General features: G+C 40.3%; 1 protein-coding gene across 3 annotated transcripts in view; it reads right to left on the reverse strand.

The window, feature by feature from the left end:
• The window catches only part of esrrga (estrogen-related receptor gamma a), a 150,583-nt gene that overhangs the window by 100,058 nt on the left and 33,489 nt on the right, over positions 1 to 17,036 (reverse strand). Inside the window, exon 2 of one of the 3 annotated variants that reach the window (XM_044200854.1) lies at positions 12,323 to 12,395. The exons of the other annotated variants lie outside the window; for them this stretch is intronic. The gene's annotated coding sequence lies outside the window, so the exon portion shown is untranslated. The remainder of the gene's footprint in view (positions 1 to 12,322; positions 12,396 to 17,036) is intronic. 3 annotated transcript variants of the gene reach the window in all.

Raw genomic sequence — 17,036 nt, forward strand, 5'->3', positions numbered from 1 at the left:
AATAAGAACAACAAATGCCATTTTATTGGTTACCAAATGTATCTTCATGAATCCTAAAATAATAAATGAAAACATCTTGTTTGCAAATGAAAACCTACACGTTTTTTCCTCTGCATTGTTAGATTTTTATTTTTATTTCTTACGTTCCCTCCACTGCATGCTTTTCTTGTAAAGGTCACTGAAAAATAAATTTCAGTTAGGGTAAAGGCTTGCTGCTTGTATCTTTATGCAGCTGGCTGAGGAGAATAAACAGCACTTTTACCATGTGTAGATAGTGTATAGGGCTTAATGTGTTGAATGTCAGTGGATATCAGTCTGCAGGTCTTGTGCTTCACTCTGCTCTACACAGTCAACACGGCGTTTAACCCCTAGATGACATTAGGCACACCAACACACACACATGCACTCTTTTATACACTAGTGTGTAAAACACACACAAAGAGGAAATCTTAACTTCAGAGCCCCTTCTTTAATGTGAAGAACAGAGAGAGAACTGAAACGTGTACATAACCTGCAAGAGATTATAAAAGGTCTCTTTTATCAACATATCTACTAAAATATCTAAGGTAGAACTAGGATCTCTGTCATACAAGGTCTATGTTACCCAACAAGACTGTATAAGAAACAAAAATTTGCAAAATTGTATTAATATATGTTCCTTCTCTCATTTGTAAACTGTCAAATCCCCCCCAAACCACAGCACAAAAACAGACTGAGAGCCAGTCTCTTTATACTTAATACTCACTTCTTCATTACAGTGAATTTTTCTTTTTGTTTCTAGAAAAAAACATTCGGTATCAGTAAAGTGATATAACAGGGCAATAGAGCACAGGTTCAAGCACAAAGCAACAATCCAAGAGCCTGCAGGGAATCACTGCCTACCCCAAAGACACTTTACCATGCTTTCCAACCCGAGACTTGACCTTGGTCATCAAATTGACATTTGAAAGTGCTGCCCCTCTACACTGGTTTTTCAGAATTATTGTACAGCTGTCTCGTCAGCACTCTGCTTACTTAATCCCTAAATTTTTCTTCATCATGGAAACAGAACATTGTCAGATGGTTTTGCTTTCTGTTAATAGATCAGCACCTGATGGATTAATTAGATAAGTTTAAGTTTTAGGGATCTTAATAAGCGGCTTGAACATAAAATGTTAAGATTGAAAGAAGAGATAATGAACAGGCCAATCATGACTTCTGTCCGTCTTCTGTCTCTCCAAAACTTTCCTGCTCATGACTTCCTGAACTTGCATACTCCCTCACTATTTCCCTCGTTTCTTTCCTCTACCCTGTCTTCTTTCAGCCTTCTCCCTCTCCTCCAATCCCTTGTTCTCTTACCATGACCCTCTCACTCCAAATCTGCTTGTTTACTCATTCCTTCCCTTGCTAACCCTGATTTCCTCTCTCCTTCTCCACCACTCCTCCAAACTAATTCACTCCCATCCTCCCCCCCCCGTGTCTCTCCCCTGTTACCCATTCCCTCTCTTCCTCACTCACACACACAGACACACACACCTCTCTCTCTCCCTCTCTTGTCTCTCCAAACTCGCTCAAGCACAACTAAGCCGGGGGTTTGAGTCCCAATGAGAGTGGTTAGGGCAATCAGTGCTTTTCACACCCTCTGATGTTCTTAAAAGGTGGAGGGATCAGACGCCCCTGCTGTACCGCCGCACTTCACTGACACGCCACACACACAGTCTTACATACACACACACAAACTCACAGAAATCGACAAGTACACAAATGATTGCCCACATATGCACATACTTCCAACATGCTCAGACACACTCACAAATCCACACTCACTTGAACAACCACATCCATATATGCCCACACACACTCACGTACACACACAGATATTCACTGGGGCATCCCCTGTTGCGCTAAAATGAGCTGGGTATTTGAGTCAAAGCTACCATACTGACAGAAGAGAGACATGCAGTGTAGCTATGCACCAGCCCAGAAACACAACAATACCAGCAACAGGATCAGAATAAACTATTCTGATTGTCAACTGTCAAATCTATCTCAGAGATTTGTTTTATTAATTGCCATTAACTTTCACATTAGAGAACAAACAAAACTACACAAAATCTACTCTCTATTTATGTCATCTAAAGTTGCTTAGAAAAAATAGTTAGCCGGCTGGACACTGTATGCCTTTGCAGCACTTTGCAGCAAAGCAAATCAAAAAGATGATGGGTTATTAAAGAATGCTGAATCAGGACACGATAAAATTAAAACAAGATGCGATTCCTTTTATTTGTGGATAAAATAATTGGCAGACTTTTCTTTTTCTGTCACCTCTAATCCTTAGCATGTCCATTTCGACACCACATGTATATAAAAGAAAACTTTATGGTACTCTAAATGGTTGGTTTCACTGATAACAATTCCTTTACCATGCAGAAATGTGAAACTGTTAACGGTTTGGTTTTTGTAAAAAAAAAGGGTGAATGGGACAAAAGTTTTTGGCCAAGCTGTAACTAAAATGTTTACAGAGAATTATAAGAATTAAAGGGCTTTATTACAGTATGGTTGGCTTTACAAAGATAAACAGACTTCATTATTAAACTTGATATAAAGCTACCCAAAACCTGCTAAAATTACTCAGTAAAGTTAGAACATTAACTACTTAAACAATGCCTTAAAATTGAGTGAAGGCACCTAACATACAGTATACAAAGAAAGTGTGTGTGTGTGTGTTACCAGCAAGGTTTCAAGTTAAAATGCTTAGAAATAGTCCTTGCTGGTGTATCATTCAGGTCTGTGGGATCAGGTGTGCATGATGGTGTGATATAGAATGCAGTTAGGAAACTGAATGTACAGCTCCACGCTCCCCGTAATGCGGCAAAGAGCAGTGACGCTATCAATTTACACCGTAACGGACAACACAGTCACTTTGCACCAAAGTGAAAGATACCAACACACACTCATTCACACACACACTTACACACACACACACACACAGAGCACAGGCACAAAGTTCAGGGGGATTAATTCACTGCATCATGTCATCAATCCTACCTTACCCCCTACTGTCACAAAGGAAGGAAAAATTTGTAAAAAAAAAAAAAAAAAGGAAAACTGAAGCGCAGTGCCCTTAATACTGTGCTAATATCTCAATCTTCTCTCTACCCCTTCTTTCTTCTGCTTTCCCTCTCTTTTCTCCTTTTATTTTTACTCAATTTTCTCCTCTTTTTCCTCTCTTCTACTTTCCTATCCTCTCTTCATCAATCTATCCTCTCCTGCAGCCTCAGCCAGCCCGCCTTGATGGGTGGAGGCTCTTAGTCACATTGAGGTCAGTCTGCACACACACCTACACACACAGACACACCTGCATACACAAGGAAGGGGTCATCCTGGCAGGGTTACGCTGCACAAAGTCAGCTTCCCTTAATGTGGCTACTGTTGCCTGCATCACACCCTCATGATCCAATTAGGAGCCTCGATTCCTCCAATCAGCTGCTGTGGCAACCAATGGATAGACGACCAGGCAGGTGCAGGCAGGCAGCACCAATCTCGTAAGTGCTTTTAAGGGATTAGAAGGTGGGTGGGAAGTAGGGAGGGAGGGGAACACCTCTGTCTCTCCATCCTTGGTGCTCTCGTTTTGTTGCTGAGACCAGAACACGACAATACCTCTTAATTGGCCTCACAAATTATTTCTGCACTTCCAAATAAAAGTAGTAGCAAATTGGTAACACAAAAGCTGGGACAAGTTGGGGAGCGAAAAAGAAAGGAAAGAGGGAGCAGAGGGAGAAATTATGTACTTTAGGTGACAGAGTGGAGAATAAAGTACAAGGGTCACATGGAAAGATTGTAATAGAGGGAGAGTGGAAAGGAAGACAGGAACAAACAAAGCAAAAAAGTAAAGAAGGGGATGGAGGAAGGAAGGATGAAGTATTTAAATCTAGTATTTAAGAGAAGCAGCAGTCCCTTTTGGCCTTGCATGATCTCTTCAGGTCTAAGGATGCATGCAGGATATGGTAGGTCAGTATGGCAAATTTAATACACATTTTTATACAGCACATGTTATGGTGCTGCTTCTGCAAAGTGCTAAGCATACATTTCAGGAGTATTTAGCTTCAATCTGCATGCCGTGAATATACATGTTAATGTGTGCTTGTGCATGCCTTAGCAGATTTACTTGTGTAATCCATTAGCTTTTGAGAGAGACAGAGCGAAAGAAAGAGCAAGGGAACGAGAGAGAGAAAGAGAGTTCAGACACCTGGCTGTAGTGAGAACCCGTTATCAGAGCTGCTAAAGGGCAGAGAACACAGGAAACCACAAACACTGTAAATTACAGATACACTATTTAAAGTCTATCTACTTTTTGCTTATAATAGCACAAACTAATTAGACACACACAAACAAGCACACACACCACATATCCAGAAAATATACAAAAAACACATACAAAGATACACATACATATTTAAAAATGCACATATGAACACAGACCTACACGTATTGTGACAGGCATACAAGCACACGCAAAGACACACACACACACACACACCTTTAGCCTTGCCTCATGCACTCGCTATCAGTGCGACCAGTCAAAGTGTGAAATAAGCAGAAACATTATCTTTAATAAACCATTTAGTGAAGGCCAATATTTAGATCTCTGAAGAGAATAATAGATGTTTTTTAAAGGCTTTTAGCAGCCATTATCCACAGATCTCATGCACACACAAAGAGCTGTGTATGTGAGAGAGAGCATGGGCACAGGGGCATGTGTATGAGGTACAAATGTGTGTTATAATATCTTTAGTCAAACATTTGATATCTATAATTCTGATATTGAGAAAATGCCACCAGGCTTGTGCTTTTAGTGAGGTGAGGCTTATCTGCTCTATGTCAAGCGAACACACACGCACGCAAATAAACAGGTAGGATAAGACCAATGAGGTACTAATATATTTACATTGTACCTGATAATATACTCAGTGTCTTTCATGTAATCTATGACCTCTGTTGCGATTTGTAGACAGCCAAATGCAACTACACTGGCAGCGCCAAAAACATTCACCCCTCCTGACCATTGAGTTACGGTGGCCTGTAGTTGACTCAGTTAATCGAGTCACATTTCATAATACAGTGAAGTAGCTGTCCAACTACAGAAGAAACCCAACGGAAATGTCAAGTAGGTGCAATATATTGCCAAATTCAAAAAAATAAGCACTGCTTTGTCATTGGCTGGATTTCACTTGATAGTAACTGTTTCAGCCTTCATAGCTGAAATGTCTTCTTACACTCGTTGCACGATTGTAATCAGTGGGTGGAATTTCTCTGTTCCTAAGCAAAAGTCTAAATGCTGGAAAGTAAGCTTTATGTAACGCTTGGCATGTAGTAAATTAATGTAGGGTAAACAACCTGATCAACTTCGCATGAATACATTATATTAATTTTGTGCTAGAAAAGGCTGTGATAATATGTTGTCCTTTTAAATGTGACAATGTGTTTTTATTCTTAAAAAATGTTTGAGGGAAACAAACTCTACTTATTAAACTCTGAAATGTCAATACAAATGAAACTCTTTCTTGGGTGCAATTTGAGTCAGTGGAAGTCACTTTATAGCAGGTTTTGAGTTACATTATCCTCACCTTGGTAAGACATGTGAAACGCAATTAATAACTTACACAGTAATAATGTATTCACTCACTGGCAGTGGTCAGCAAGCAAGCTGCATCATACTGTATCAGTACTGACTGCCCTTCTAACCAACTTTTATTTATTTATTTTTAAGGTCAACATTGTGTGTGTGTGTGTGTGTGTGTGTGTGTGTGTGTGTGTGTGTGTACGTGTGTGTGTTTAGTCACCACTGTGCAGGTTTTATCTTTCTCCTAAGCATTTTGCTTGAGGCGTTAGGACCTCAATTAAAGAGAACTGCTTGTAGCAGTCATGAGCTTGACACACACACACACACATGCGGTACCTCTAAAGTATGAATATTTCACTATATCTAAGTCCTTTTACCTTGGAATGACCTGATTGTCCCACCGTGTGTATGTGTGTGTGTGTCACTTCATTTCCATAGAGGTATGTGGAAGTGCATTCAATCTACTGCTCGAGCAAAGACATGGACACTAATACAGGCACAGAGGACTTGGTCCAATGACACAGAATATTCAGACCATTAATGCCCTTTTTGTTAATTTTTACATCTTGGTGGCTTAGTGATGTAGTGTTTGTCCTATATACACCACATTGTGGGATGAAATATAACTCATGACACTAATCACACCACATTTCCTTCTGAACCACCCATGCATTCTTTAACTATTCCCTAAATAATATTTGATAAAAAATTGTATTAGTGATGTAAAGGGCTTAAGATAAATCACACTCAGATTTCCCTCTTTCTGATATACAATAGAGAAGACAGTCTTCAAATTTCTGTCCACCAATTTTACAATGCATTTTTTTGTTGGATGCTCCTAGGTTGAATTCCACACAAGGTTCGCCGGATTGCTTTATGGCATAATATAAGAGGGCACTGTTCTTGTAGCACCAATTATTTCTCACATTTTTACACTTCAACTTCAAAGGGTGCTTGTGTGTCTTTGCACGCTTGCATGCCTTTTTTGTTTTCCAAAAGCAGCTAAATTTTGAGTTTTTTATACAGCTGTCACCTACATTAATAGCTACAGTGAGGTAGTTTGCACACAAAACATACACACACACACACGTAAAATGAGAGCAATATGGGAATTGCTTCTTCTATCTCTTTTTGTCTCTCTTTCTCCATGGTCATTTAAGAGGCCCAGTTAAAAGTGTCTAAAAAAATGCTACACACATTGTGTGTGCATTAATCACCTGCGGCAGCGTCTCTCTTAGTTCTCAGGTCCTGCATCAATTACCAGGCTAAACAAATTACCCTTACCGAGGTGAGTTGCAGCACGCGTTCAAGAGCCAGGCAGGCAGTAAAGGAACATACAGGGAGGAAGGCACACAGTGTATTAGAGCTAGAACTGGTGTGTCTAGGACAGATGATTTTCTTCATCTTTCTACTGAAGCTAGGGCATTGTAGCTGCTTTTTGCTTCTTTTAAGGGGATGTGTGTTATTTCAGGAGTGTTATCAAGAAACAGGCACAGGTTAGGGTGAGAGTTAAGGTCAGAGTGACATTGCTCACTCCAAGAGTTACTCCACAGTAATAATAATAAAAAAAGCCCTAAACACTACTTAAATCCATTGCCCCCACATAGATGTATGACAGGCAGGGGAGAGGTGAATCCTGAAAAAAATGAAATATCCCTCACAGCATGTTGCTTGCTAATTTTAAACAGAATATTAAAGGAGAGGGACATTGCCTTGCCACATCTGACAACTCATTCTTTTCCCTGCTTTAACCATGTTTTCTCTTTCAATGCTTCCTCTTTTCCCCCTCATCCTCATTATACTGTTCCCTCTCAACCCTCTTCTTCCTCTGTGTCCTCTCTCTCTCTCTCTCTCTCTCTCTCTCTCTCTCTCTCTTTACCCTGTGCTTGCCAAACACCTCTCTCTTGTGTTCACATGAAAGACAATTAGACCCAGCGCCATCAAACCTTGCAATGACAGTTAGTGTCCACACACACACAGGCACAATCCACCTCTCCTCTGTCACACAGCTTTCTGTTCACTCCTATGGCTGGAGAGAGGAAGGAGAGCCTACTGCAAGGAGAGGAGAGGAAATCTTGTGCCAGTTAAACAGACTGTCATTGTGCAGTGTGCTTACTGATTTATACATCTCTATTCAGAATTTATCAACATGATACCTGACAACTGGAGGCAACTCCTCATTTATAGAGATTGAGTGAGAGAGGCAAGAACGGCAGCACGTATGGAAAGATGTGTCTCTCTGCAAATAGACTACATACCATATGCCTCTATATGAGTATGTGTATCTGCCTGTTTAGCAGTGGCGGCCTAGGGGGTGTCATGGGCTGCTGACCCAAAAGTCTCTGGTTCAAGTCTGGCTTGTTGCATGTCGTGTCCCCCACATTCCTATTTCCCATCATCTCTCTAATATGTTTCTCTAATAAAGACATAAAAATGCCAAAAAAAACTTTCAAAATGTATCCATTAAAAAAAATCTATATAAATGAAATGAACGATTAATTTAGTGAATGAATGAGCAAAGAGCTCCCCTCTTACCAGAGTAATCAGGGCATTGATTAAGTCAGCTTTTCTCATAGAATTGACCATTTCTTATAGATTATCAATACTTGGGCCACTTAGGCCATTTATAGAGGTGAATAGGCAGCAAGAGCACTGTTGCTAATGAGCATGGAATTGAGTCACATTTAGTGAAAAGTACATCTTTGTGTGTGTGTGTGTGTGTGTGTGTGTGTGTGTGTGTGTTTCAAGTGCTGCAATCATGTGTTTTGACTAGATAAATAGTGATCACGTATTGATTTTAGTAAATTCTTGTTATTCTTGTTCCCACATTAATAATGAGAGAAAATGAATGTTTATTTTTTGTAATTATCATGCTGGAACAGCTTTGATAATTAATCAAATGTGACACTCAAAAAGACAGGGAGAAATACAGAGGTTAGTGCACGCGCACAAACACACACACACACTCACACACACACAGCTGAGTGGTGGGAAGGGAAGGGAACCCGAGCTGGACTAGGAGTGGGATAACAGGAGTCCAGGAATAGTGGCAATCGATGGATGGATAGATGGATAGATGGATGGATAGAGGGGGGAGGTTGGAGGCGAGGGGGTAGAGTTGAAGGGAGAGATGAGTGGTCTCCTGGGTGGAGTGGTGATAGTCTTGCTGAGTGTCTGTGAGACCAAATCCTCCCCTCCAAACTGAGGGGAGAACGGTAGGAGGTGAACAACAGAGGAAGAACAGAAGAGAAAGGAGAGGAAAATAAGACAGGTAGGGGAGCTGAGAGAGGAGAGGAGTGAAACCAAATAGAGCCATGATGATGAGGAGAGAGGAATTAACTGAAAAGGAGTGTAGAGGAATGCATGAAGAGAATGGGAGGAGATGAGAGGTTAGAGGCTGGAAGAAAAAAAGAGTTGAAGCTGAGCTGAGCTGTATTTGTCAACTTCATGCACAATTTTCCAACAATGCCCTCTAACTGAATGTAATTGGTCTAAAAACATTATTTAGGATATCCCGCAGCATATGCAATGAGTGAGGAAATTGTTGTGTCATCTAGTCATTACATTGATAATGAGAAAAGATGCGTTAGGATCTGCCTGATAGGTTAGAAGGTGACTGATTAATTGATCACATCATATGCTCACTTTGCAGTAATTAATCAGCAGCGCTTACCATCTCTGCTAACCAAGAAAAATTATTTACACCTAGTATCTGCAATTATGTAATAATCAAACCACAACAATGCCTCTCAAAAAAGTGTATCAAAGTAGACATCACAGCAAAATCATATTGCTGACCAAATGTAAACATAACAACTTGCCCGTGTAAATTGGCATCTTAAAAATTGACATGATACATCAAGGGTAAAGCAAAGAAGAGATGAGTGAAGAAATGACGAAAGAGGTTCTTTTAAGGAACTATGAAGTTCCCAAGTAGAGGTGATTTCTTTCATAAGTAGCATGTACAACCACAACCACATACACACTCAGCTCTAGAATAGCTGTAAAAACAGGTATTGATGAGAAGGCCTAGTCAATGACCATCAGAGGAAAACAGAGACCGCCATTAGCCAGCCAGTCAATCGCTAAAGCATTCTGGGTAATTCTAGCACACACATACACCCAGACATAGGGATACACACATCGACAGCAAGAGGACACCCCTCAGGGGCATCTTAACCACACACACACGTACCCACATTTACACAAAAATGAAGGCAGGACTGCATTTATTCCATCACTTGCCGTTCGCTATTACTTATATTATCATGCTCTGTCCCTTCCACCTGTGTATCTCCTTATTTTCTCTTTATCTGACTTATTCTACCTCTCCTTTTTACCTCTTCTTCACTCTCTCTCCCTTACACCCCTTGTCTCTCTCAGGGATAAAGTGACGGTTGGTTGTTCCTAGGGGGTCTTAACTCTCATTAGTGCAGTTCAGTAGTTTGTGTGTGTGCACGAGTGGTGGGGATGATTGTGCATTAGCCAGCCAGCTAATCAATGGGAAAAACCACTGAGCCTGGGCCCCTGCTTATGTTACCATCAGCGCTATTTATAGGGAAACACACATGTCCACACACATGGAAAAGAAACAACAAATAGCCATATGCTGTCACGCACACTGTTGATACAGGCAGTTTGACTCAGGCTTTTAAATTCAAACTCAACTCCAACCTGATAAGATTCGGGGGAAAAATTCAGCAAAACTATGACAGCAGGAGAGGGAAATTAAAATGCATGATTATATCGAACACACTGCCGACTGGCATGCTGAATTCTTAGTCCAAACTAAGTAGTACCATTCAACACAATGTGACAGACTAGGCAGTAGATAACATTATTCTCTCAGATTTAATGACTACAAGTAAAATAATTTCTCTTCTCCTTTACTGTCCAACAAAGCCAAAATGCCAAACAATATTCTTAAAATGCGTAAAAACATTTATGTATTTGTTTTTCTCATATTGTAAGTTAAAATTATACTAGGGCTCCATCTAAATCCAAATCATTACAACAATGTAACTTTTTCTCTTTGACTCTCTCCACTCTCTCACCCTCCCTCTTACTCTCTCTCCCTCTTATCTGTCTTTCCTAGTGGGAGTGAGACAGATTAACGTCAACGCTGGTTTTACTTATCATACTGTAGCCAGCACAACCCTGCAAGGGATAGAGTGGAAGCAAACTGCATCACCATTCAACACAGGGCGCAAACACAGTACTACTACAACTGCACAAAACACACGTACTTTACTGTACATAGACACATAAAGTGGTACACGTATTGCATGTTCAATTGGTGGTTGTTGCTACTGAGAGGGACTGAGCAATGCCTTCCCAAAAATTGAAGATTTTGGATTGAAGACTTGAGGTTCCTTCTCTCAATATTCAAATTCTAATTTGTCTATGAGAAATTATTGTCCAGCATTAGCAATGTAAGCAAGTCATTACTAAAGGAAAAGGGCTTCATTGTCCTTAAGTTATGATGAAATGTCTGCTCCTCAAGTGTTTTCACTTTCAGTATTTTATATATTATATTGAATATTCTATCATATTTCTATACAGACTTAAGTATTTTCTTAAATGTGTATGTTTGCATGAGTGAATATGTCTTGTGCACCCCCGTGTATGGGTGTATGCGAATTTATGCACCTATCTTTGTGTATTACTCAGAGGTCCCCCCCGCCCTCTAATACACAAACACAAACACAAACATTCACACACAAACAGTTAGAGCTTAATGAAGCAGAACTCAGCCTGGTGCCCATTAGCCTGATAATTAATAATTTCTCCCTGCCTCCTAACACACTTATCAACTTGCAGAGGAGGTTGTGTGTGCGTGTATGTGAGCATTTGTGAGTCTGTTTGTGCCTGCCAGTGCCTGTGCACTTTGGCAGATAAGAGATTTGGTTGGAAATGGTATACATGTATGTGCACATGTTTGCACATATGGCAGTTTGTATGTCACTGCTGTTATGTGAAAATATCAAACTCCAATTAAAATACACTCAGTTGCCAGTTTATTAGGTACACCTAGATGCATTTTGTGGTGCTGTTGTCCACCCCATTTATATAAGGATAGGCTGAATAGCAGACCCACCTCTCTGTATAATGCGATATAATTCAACAGCACCACAAACTGCAGCCTTCAAAATGGCCATACAGTTGAATCAACTCCTCTCTATAACAGTTTCAAGATAAAGTGAACATTATGACCTTCATGAAGGGGGGATTAATTGTAGGACAGCTGTATTAGACTGCATTAGGTTTAGCTAGGTGTACCTAATAAACTGGCAACTGTGTGTATATTGGCCATTTAAACATCATAAAGCCAGTGGTGTTTGCCATGGCTGATAGAAATTTGATATTGTAGGGATAAAATATTTTTACATGACAGTGTTACCACTGTGTGAAAAAACGCAATGCACCAAAACACAAAATCAACTGAAAAGTGACTTAAAACAGGAAAAAAGGAATCGATTGTATCAGAACATATACAGAACTGTTTCGGTGGTTGAACATGCACTGCATCAGTGCCAATGAAGGCACACACACACACACACACACACACACACACACACACACCTGTCACTTGAAAACCCACTACTACTCCTTAGGTTACATATATACCATTACCCTCCTATGTCTGCTCTAGTGTCAGTATTTCAAGAGAGAGAGGGAAACAGACAGAAAGGGGTAACCTCAAGATTGCAAATTATGTACCATGATGTTATGGACGGGGATCCACCTCTTCTTCTTCTTCCTTCTCTGTGTCACTTATTCTTACTGCTGTGATCTAGATATTGTTGGAAACAGAGAGAGAGAGAGAGAGAGAGAGAGAGAGAGAGAGAGAGAGAGAGAGAGAGAGAGACATAGACAAAGAGGGAGAAAAACAAAGGGAAAAGGAGAGAAAATGAGGGGAGAAGGTCACACAGCAATGCTGAAGAAATTAAAGATTACTTCTTTCTCTCATTCGGCCAACTTCATTCCTGCTTCTCTCCTTTTTTTCTTTCCTTTTTTCATTTCTTCATGTTCTCCCCTATCCCCTTCACTGCACTCACTCTACCTCCATCCCCTCCTTCACCTCCCTTCTCTCTATCTCTGTGAATAGAACATCAAAAGCCTCTGAGTTAGATGGGGAGTGACAGTGCTTGCTATTGGTATGCAGGCAGACATGTCTGCTCCAAAGTGTTAGTCTGAAGGCCTCGGCTAAGTGTTTGTCAAGACTTAAAGCCATTGTTCTCGTCTCCTCTCCTCTCAGATCTCAGACCTCTCCCTTTCTCTCTCTCTATCTCCCTCTCTCGCTTTGTACTTTGATGGAGCATTTTACTGCTGTGTGTGTGTATGTGTGTATGGGGAGGCTGTTATGAGACAGTGTGTGAGTGGTTGTGCTGAAAGAATGTGTTCACTTTTATGGTTATGTTTATTTGTGCGGGCATTTTAACAATAAGCAAAATCCATCCACTTGTTGCAATTGGTAAAGACTGGATTCTAAAAAAGATAAATAAAGTCCAAGTCTTTCTGTGTCAAGGTGATGGTGTCATGTTTTTGTCAAGGCTCGACTGATGATATACATTTTATTCTATGGCTGCAGAGTGACTGGATAATAAGTAATAAGTACTCCATATCTTTGATTTTGTGAGCATATTATGTCACAAAATGTAAGTTTAAAATGTGTCAAATTAGTCAGGACCATGAATAAAATGTGTCTTGCTTTCGACAACATTAACTATCAAGACCAAAAAGTCTGCTTTTGTCAGTGCTTTCCCGAGATCATGTGTGTGAGCTTTGGGCTTTTAACTGTAGAATATGTATCATGTCTATGGTATGAGGTGAGACTATGTAAAAAACATACTGTGGTCAAAATTTCATAGATGTTGTTCTCATGTTCTGCAAGAAACTGGTAGATCTGATACAACAGAATACATAGTGCACATTAGTTTCTTGTCTAGTTAGTACTATATGTAAAAGATGATGTACAGTGTCCATCCATCCATCCCAGCAAAATTCCTCTATTAACAGAGAATACATGCTACCCATATTAGCACACAACTTTTTGACACAATCTCCACCCCTTGAACAGCGCAGTGAACAACCAAAATGCAAAGCCTGGTTTGAGTAGCTTGGTATTCATGGAGCCAAGTTGTTTGCTCGGTAACTGGTCAACCGAAGAAGAAAACACAACACTAAAAACACTGTAAAACACATAGTGGGTTGATGTAGAATACTTCCTGGTCCTCTAACCACACACACACACACACACACACAAACACATGACATTTTTCATTAAAACATTGATAAAACACTGTGATACAATTAATTAAATTTGTTCCTTTTAAAAAGGTGTTGCTCTCTTTCATTTCCACTCTCCTGTTTTCTATCTTCCTCTCCTCATCCCTCCATTTCTTGCCCTCGGTCAGTTTCTCTTGACTCTCACCCTCCTCCTTGTTTCAATCTCTCCCATCTTCCCCTGCATGCTTCCCTCTATCTCTCACTGTTAAACTTGGAGCATTTGTGTGTGTGTGTGTGTGTGTGTGTGTGTGTGTATAAACACTACATTCCTAACAGGGTTACACTCAAGGCCTGGAAACAAAAAGCAGCTCTTTCTTTGAAGTCCAACCCAACGTTCTATAGGGTGGAACTGTTAATCACTGATAACCCTGCAGCATCTCATCTCTCCCTCTCTCTCCCTGTGTCTCACCCCCACTCTTCCATTGTTGCCCCCCTTCTTTCTCTCTGTCTCTTCACCTCATACCTCTCTTCCTTTCTTATTGTCTTACTGGTATTTCTCTTCTCTCTGTCTTTTTCTCACTCTCTCTTTTCATTCAGTCAGTTTTCACAAGAGAGTTAGCATCTTGTAGTGCTGTTTGGCTGATCACCACTGGTGTGTGTGTGTGTGTGTGTGTGTGTGTGTGTGTGTGTGTACATGTGTATGTTGTGTTGGTAGGTACTGTCAGTGGTGTGGCAGTGAGGCTAGTGGTGCCAGTAAAGCAGATTATGAGTTGATTTTGGCGAAGGAGGCTGGTAATTCCTTTAAACCAACAAAGCCGTCCCATTAGCCCCCCGCTGGTGTCCTGAAAACAGACACTGTAATGCTCTCAAAACACAAGAGAAAGCACCGCTAAACATACACGTACATAGTACCATCTCAAATCATGTCAATATGCAAGTGAGCACACTTGCTTATATAACATGGGAACAAGTTCAATCGACTACATGCCTATACTGTACACGCGAACACAAGGATATACAATCTATCTATAATTGTATCATCATGATTGTCCTGTAGTTGTATTATGTTGGTCTATTATACACACAACATCTATTGTCTGTCAGTCTGTCCTGGGAGAGGGATCTCTCCTCTGCTGCTCTTCCTGAGGTTTCTTCCGTTTTTCCCCGTTAAAATGTTTTTTTGGGGGGGAGTTTTTCTTTATCCAAATCGAGGGCCTAAGAACAGAGGGTGTCGTATGCTGTAGAGACTGTAAAGCCCCTTGAGGCAAATTTGTGATTTGTGATACTATATAAATAAAATTGACTTGACTTGAAGGTCTCAAATTTACAATTTTCTTCCAAAAAGACAGACACATATGCAGCACGAAGACACATATTTACACATCTAAACATCTAAAAACATGACAACACATTCATTCACATGTTATTACAGACATATACTTTCAGCTAGATCTGAATGCTCCAACCAGTTGCAGAATTACAGTCATTAAAAATTAGGACTGTGGACTTAAAACAATTCAAATTTATTTATCTTGTATCTGGATGTTGTGCAGTCAACAAGTTGTCATACGTACCTAAGCAACAAAATAGGCTGTGTAAGTGCCTTCCATAATGATCATGATACTCATAGGTGTATTTTCTGCTCTACCTTCTCTAAAGTTAATGTATGGTTACATTTAGGCAACTGGAGTCACTTGGTTAAGGTTGGGGAGAGATCTCCTTCATGGTTAAAAGAAACTAATGTTCACTGTTGCTTAGGGTCTTGGAGACCACACTCTACAGTGAAAAAACAATACAGTTTCTATATTGATTACCTTGTATGTTGATTCTCAGTAGGATGAGCACAATTAGCAGCCCTTTCACATAACCAGAAGTCATTTGATTCAGTGTAATAGTAAAAAATATTGCTCATTCCACTTTTAAAGATTCAAGTTATGCTCATGTGACTTAATGGTACAGATGGACAGAAGTGTGCACAATGGGACACGGACAGTAGAGCAGACAAACTGGCTTACAGACAGACTAACAGACAGATTAGCAGGCAGACAAGCAGACAGTAGATTTGGGCTCTATGACCTGCTGCTATAGGATACACACAGAGGCACACACAAACACACACACACACGCGCACACACACACACACACACACACACACACACACACACACACACACACACACACACCAGTTGGGATATCCAGACCTGCCACTGAACAGGATTACCTCTGTCATGGGAGGACTGGTATCCCCTCATCAGCACACACACACACACACACACACACACACACACACATACATACATACACATCACATCATAATGGTTCACTGGGCAAGCTGATAAGAATGTGTGTGAATGCGTGTGTGTGTGTGTTTGTGCGTGTATGCGTGTGTGTGTTGAGAAGTCTCTGATGGCAAGGATTAGGGACTCATGACTCTCTCAGTGAAGAACCAACCAGCACAAAAACATGCTCAGACACACACACACTCACAAAAAGAACTGGTGGTACAGTACAGAGTGCTGCTTTGGATTTCACTTTAGTGCTTGCTACAGCTATATTTAACAAAATATTATGTACAGTAAAATCCAGTCAATTTTTTGAGGGTGTCTGAGGAGACATAAGCAGGTAATTCATTTTTTTCTGACAATACAGTGAAAATAGAAATATGACAAATGTCATGCGCTCTTGCATGCTGAATTTTAAAGACACAAAAATGTATTGTAATTGTAATTGTAAGACCATTTCAGACTTAAAGTCCCTTTAGCATCCTATTTGTTCTTTTGTCATTACTAGGATCCGGGGGCTAAAAATACAATAAAGAAAGAAAAGCATAAAAATTAAAATGCCATCTAAATTTAATAAATCATGTTGTAGACAATGTTTCATTTTGAATCAGAAGTGACAAGTCCTCCACAAGTTTAAATTAAGCTCCTCCATCAGAAGACATTAAACTATGTTTGCATGACCTTTGATTTAATCCTGACAACTGCAAATAACCTGCAAATACACAAGGAGATGCTTGAATCACCCACAGGGCTGGTTGGTCAAACACAAACATAGGAGGACAAGGACTGACCACATACAGTACATGCCACCCCTTTGACCTCTTACTTAGCAACTAGGGACCTACGTGATGCAAAGGGAAGGAGCTTGAGGCACTGATAAAAGTACCTGTTCGTGTCCTAAAGGTCATTGGGTTGAGTCTCAG

Source organism: Siniperca chuatsi, linkage group LG1 (genome assembly GCF_020085105.1).
Source record: "Siniperca chuatsi isolate FFG_IHB_CAS linkage group LG1, ASM2008510v1, whole genome shotgun sequence".
NCBI lineage: Eukaryota > Metazoa > Chordata > Actinopteri > Centrarchiformes > Sinipercidae > Siniperca > Siniperca chuatsi.